The sequence below is a fragment of the Hyaena hyaena genome, unplaced genomic scaffold (genome assembly GCF_003009895.1).
Source record: "Hyaena hyaena isolate Hyena2069 unplaced genomic scaffold, ASM300989v1 scaffold_1760, whole genome shotgun sequence".
In the NCBI taxonomy this organism is placed as follows: domain Eukaryota; kingdom Metazoa; phylum Chordata; class Mammalia; order Carnivora; family Hyaenidae; genus Hyaena; species Hyaena hyaena.
The window spans coordinates 148,324-154,323 of NW_024082397.1; positions in this window are offsets into that span (position 1 = coordinate 148,324).

A 6,000-nucleotide genomic window follows, 5' to 3' on the forward strand; every position below is an offset into this window, starting at 1 on the left:
TTCAATGAGTTAAGATATTTAAGACCAAATCAACTGTGTGGCTATTATACTCTCCACAAAACAGAAATGCAAACTAACTGTAAGAGCAAAGAAATAAATGATTTTTTTAAAAACAAAAGCACATGCTTTTCAGAGCACCTGGCGTCTTAGAAGAGCCCACGGAGGTGACACAGCTAACCCCCTGTGGAATCTAAACTAGCACTGCTTTTAGTAACCACGGCAGACACCGCTAACTGATCATAGTATCTTTCCCACTGTCCAGAGCCATGGCCTCAGAATCACTCTCTGCAGCCCATTCTGGTCCTTTCTTATCAATTCATGTACTTTGGTACTCAGGATGAAAGCTCTTTGTCCACTGTGACTTAGACATGGTAGCCACTCTCCGAAGAAAGTTTCTCTCATTATGCCTTGGGTAGGTGATTCAAGGCTTCCTGTATCTGTTCCTAATTTATCTCTGTAGCTTCCAACAATTGTAGGTACCATGAATTCAGCCACATAGAAAGCTATCTGGCCCCCAGATCAAGGCCTTTGTTATTCTCAGATTACTATGTAAATCTTTGTAAGTCTCTGGCATTGCCACCACCCTGCCAACAGTATCCTTCAGTGAGCATCCAATGCCTCTGCAGCAAGCTTCTCACCGTTCAATCCAATGCCTCTGCAGCAAGCTTCTCACCGTTCACGACTCACAGAATTTTATGTGATCACTTCTTCATTGAAACCCTCACAGCACTCTGAGCCTTATATTAAACCCTAGCAGCTGTTTTGTCTCCAATACTGTTCATTTTAAGCTGCTTTTAAATTATTGGCCAGTGTTTTTGGGTTTCAGAATATCTGGATGAAACGTAAAAGACTCGGCTAATTTTTCCAATGTTTGGTCCACCCACAGCCAAGTTTGTCTGATTTTCTTTTTCCTTTTCTTTTTCCTAGATTGAATTGATTTGAATTTGCTGATTTCCTCTGCAGTGTGAAGCCACTTAATTCTTGTTTGCATGGTCCCAGTCAAATCTGTATCTTAGCAACTATTTTAGAGGCGCTTTTCAGTAGACTATGTTTTTGTGCAATGGTAGGTAACTATATCTTTCTCAGAGCATAAAAAATATATAGACAGCTACAGGCTCACTAGCCTGATGATCATGAATTTCATGGTAGAGACTCACTGACATCTCCATAATATTATTATCCATGATAAAATGGAAGTTAGAATGAGGCAAATCTCTCCTAAGGACTGTCAGGTCATGGTACACTAGAAAAATCCAACTTCATTATATGACAGCCTTACACTTGGAAGTCTCATGTCCAAATATTCCCTACATTGCAATCAAGTTTCTACATGTATAGAAGGGGGACATGAAAAACATTCTGAAAAATAATAGTTCTTCCGACTTAAAAAAAAAAATCTATGTTATGTGTGTCAGGTAAATACAGACTTAATTAGGTCGTAAGTGTCAGATTATTCTTTTTTTAAATGTTTATTTATTTTGAGAGAGAGAGAAGAGAGAGAACACATGTGAGCAGGGGAGGGACAGAGAGGGGGAGAGAAAGAATCCAAAGCAGGCTCCGCACTGTCAGTATAGAGCCTGATGAGGGGCTCAATCCTGCGAACTGTGAGATCATGATCTGAGCTGAGATCAAGAGTAGGATGCTTAACTGACTAAGCCCACTGTGTTGAATTATTCTTATCAGTTCTAAACCATAGTTCCTCCCATTTCTTCCTTAGATTTAAAAAGAAAATGTTTGTTTATTTTGAGAAAGAGAGTGAGAAAGCATGTATGAGGAGGGGAGGGGCAGAGAGAGAGAGAGAGAGAGAGAGAGAATCCCAAGCAGGTGCTGTCAGCACAGAGCCCAACACGGGACTTGATCCCATAAAAGGTGAGATCATGACCTGAGTCAAAATCAAAAGTCTGATGCTTAACCAACTAAATCATCAGGAGCCCCTCTTCCTTAGATTTAATGCAAATATCTCCCTCTTGAAGCTATCAGCTTCCTCTTTTTCTGTCCACCGTGGACTTGACTCACAGCTAACTACTATTGTTCATATGCTATTCTTTCATTGTTTGAATATTTATAATCACCTTCTGTTCTTCTAGCTGAAATAATCTTTATTTTTTCACCTTTCCTCAGAAGGTCTGTTTAAGCCTTTTTTAAAAATTGCTCTCCTGGGGCGCCTGGGTGGCTTAGTCGGTTAAGCGTCTGACTTTCGCTTAGGTCATGATCTCGCGGTTCGTGGGTTCGAGCCCCGCGTCGGGCTCTGTGCTGACTGCCAGCTCAGAGCCTGGAGCCTGTTTCGGTCTGTGACTCCCTCTCTCTCTGACCCTCCCCTGCTCACGCTGTCTGTCTGTCTGTCTGTCTCTCTCCTAGAAATAAATAAAACATTTAAAAAAAAAATTGCTCTCCTATGGATCCTCCCTGAGTTCACTAGATTTTGTTCAATTCTGAATTGAACAGGGTAGTTTAATGAAGGTTGTTTTTCATCGTTCTGAGGCAGGCAGCTCAACTTGGTGCTGCCCCAATGGGTGGGGGGGGGGGGGGGAAGTGCCAGGTGTCCCTGCACAAGAAAGCCCTCTGCAACTCTAGTAGCATCTGCATGGAAAGGGTGGTTATTGCTTGACTGCACACCTTGAGCAGAGGCCCTCATTTCTGGAAGTAGGGATTAAATATCTCTTCATGTGTTCAGTCACTCATTCATTTATTCACCGATAACCCTCTTAGCATATGTAGAGTGCTAGGCAAGTATTAGAAGTTGGGCAAAGTCTGTCTCAAGCATCTCTGACGCCGAAGCTTTATATGACAGCTTTACTCACTATTTCAGTGTTTAGTCTCCAATAAATAGTGTGAAAATGTTCTCGGGGTTGGGTCAGAGCAACTTTAAAAGACAGCTCCCTCTGCCTTAATCGAAAGCAAATTTCCTCTTCCTCCAGACATTCAGTACCCAAGTCCCAGAATACGACCCAGCCCCCCTCAACTCATTGCTTCCTGAGGGCAAGTTTGGGCATTATCTCTGTCCCTCTGTATAAATCTTGATGCTTGATGTCCAGTCTCCAAATTTTTTTCCCAGCGTTTTCCTCAGCTTATTCAAAGAGTTTTCATGCAAGCAGAATACTTGTGCTGATTCTGTAAACAGGGATGCCATAGTTTAAGCAGAAAGTACTTATCCAGTTTATTTTAAAAATTATTATAGTACATTTACTGAATGCCTACTATATTGCATACCATGCTAATCATTGTCCACCTTCACAAGGGGCTCCCGGCCTAAGAGGCAGAGGCAGAGATGTATATAAATGAGACATAAAACATTATGCACAATATAGAGTGTGGGAACCAAACAGAATTTTACCAGGGGGACAGGGATAGGGAGAATCTTGCACTGATTCTCAAGAGATCAGGGGATACCAACTTCCTGTTTAACAGGTAGAAGATTTATCCTTTTATCATTAAAAAAATTAAATGGTAAAAAATAATATGAGCCAATAGTTTACAGCTGAAGGGAGAGATTCTTGAGAGTAGGGAAATGCATGAGGTGAGCTTCCCATTCATGTCTGCTTTTTGCTGGGGGTCGGGGGGGCGCTTTCTAAGCCACTGCACAAGGAAGGAAATCCACACAGAGATCTATGGTGGAGCAGATCTGAATGGAGGAGATCTGAATCCCAATGGAGATCCCAGTGGAGCAGATCTACATCTGATACTGTTGGAATTTGAAATTTGCTGGATGGGGTATGGAAAAGGAGGAAACTGCTTAGAAAAGGACTTCCAGAAATCCGTGAGGGGTTCTCTTCAGTCTTTGGGAAAATTTTAAGCTGTGTATGTGCAAGGCAAGACTCCATAAGCCTGGCCAGAAAGTCCCTGTGAGCTGACTGGAAATTGCAGAGGTTGCCCAGTGCCGGGAGACATGGGAGTTCTGGAAAGCTGCAGTGGTTGGCCTTTCCAAGCATTCCAGACAGTTAACTAAGAACCCAGGAAAGCCACACCTTAAGCATGGGTCTACTCTTGACATAGACAAAGGACTGCTGTAAGTATTCCTTTGCAAAGCCTAAAGTAAGTTAGGCTGTTAAAAGTTAGGCTGTTTCTGTTAAAAGGCAGAAACATAATCAGGAGAAATATCTAATCCAGAACAGAGGTAACAGATATGTTGGAATTAGCAGCCAAGAAATTTATTTTTTTTGAAGTTCATTTGAGAGAGAGAGGGAAAGAGAGAGCAGGGGAAGGGCAGAGAGAGACAGGGAGAGAGAGAAGCCCAAGAGGCTCTGCTTTGATACTATGGAGCCCATTTCAGGGCTCCATCTCACGAACCGTGAGATCATGACCTGAGCTGAAGTCAAGACTCTGACGTTTAACTGACTGAACCGCACAGGCATTCCAGCAGCCAAGAACTTTAAAGTGGCTGTTATAAATATGTGCAAAGTCTTTTTTTTTTTTTTTTAATTTTTCATCTTTATTTTTGAGAGAGACAGACAGAGCGCGAGCAAGGGAGGAACAGAGAGAAAGGGAGACACAGCATCTGAAGTAGGCTCCAGGCTCCAAGCTGTAGCACACAGCCTGACGCTGGCCTCAAACTTGGCAAACTCTGAGCAGAAGTCAGACACTCAACAGACTGAGCCACCCAGGTGCGCCTAAATATGTGCAAAGTCTTAAATGAATAGAAGAACATTAAGAATAAACAGACTGGAATCTCAGGAGAAAAATGAAGATTATAAAAAAGAACAGAATAGACTTAACAAAAGATTGCACACTTTTTGAAAAAGAACAGATTGGAAAACTTCACAAATGGTCAACAAAAAATGGTGCAAACATAGAAGGGGGAAAATGCTTAAAATATTGGTTGTCTATGAGCCAATATCAGACTGTGTACCATAAATGTAACTGGGGTCCCAGAAAGAGAGAAAAACACAATGGAGTTTACCCACTTATCTGTATATGGACACTTAGTTGTTTTCCACATCTTGGCTACACTGAATAATGCTGCAATGAACATGGGGTGCAGATACCTTTTCGAGATAACCATCTCATTTCCTTCTGATTAATATCCAGGAGTGGGATTGCTAGATCACAGGGCAGTTTTGTTTTCAATTTTTTGACAAACTTCCATATGGTTTCCATAGTGGTTATATCGGTTTACAGCAGGAATAGATATTTGATGATACTAAGTATCCACTAAAAGCTCAAACTTCTCAGCAAAGCAGGAGTATAAGGAAACTTCCTCAGTCTGGTGACAAGCATCTCTGAAAAGCCTACAGCTAACATGGTTTTATTAATGAATGAATGTTTCCCTTAGGATGGGGAACAGTGCAAAGATACCCACTCTTACCATCTCTTTTCCACACTGCTCTGGAGGTCCCTGTCAGTGTAATAAGAAATTAAAGTAAACAGAGGGGATACATATTGAGAAAGAAGTAAAACTGCTTTTATTCACATTTGACATGACTGTGCACATTGAAAAATCTGAGGAGTCTACTAAAGGTGAAAAAAAAAAGAAAGAAAGAAATTTGGATCAGTAAATAAATTTAGCTAGGTCATGGAATACAAAAATCATCATAGAATTAATTGTATTTGTATAAACTAGCAGTAAATAACTGGAACATGAAATTAAACACACACACACAACATTTGCAACAGCATACAAAATACTTAGGAATAAACTTAACAAAAGCTGTGTAAGAATTTTCTGCTGTAAACTACAAAATATTGCAGACAGACTTTAAAGAAGGCCTCTCTCGTTAAAGGAGATATAATATGTTCACAAGTTCTAAGACACGATATTGTTAAGATGTCACTTCTCCGCAAATGGATTTATAGATTCAATGGAATTGAATTAAGATTTCAACAGGCTTTTTGTTTTAGAATTAACAAGCTGATTTTAAAAAATATATGAAAATGCAAAAGACCTAGGATAAACAAACTAATCTTGAAAAGAAAAAATAGAAGAAGTCATTCCAAAACTTAGTATAAAATACACAGTAATAATGACAGTGTGATATTGGTGTAAGGACAGGCAAATAGATGAAG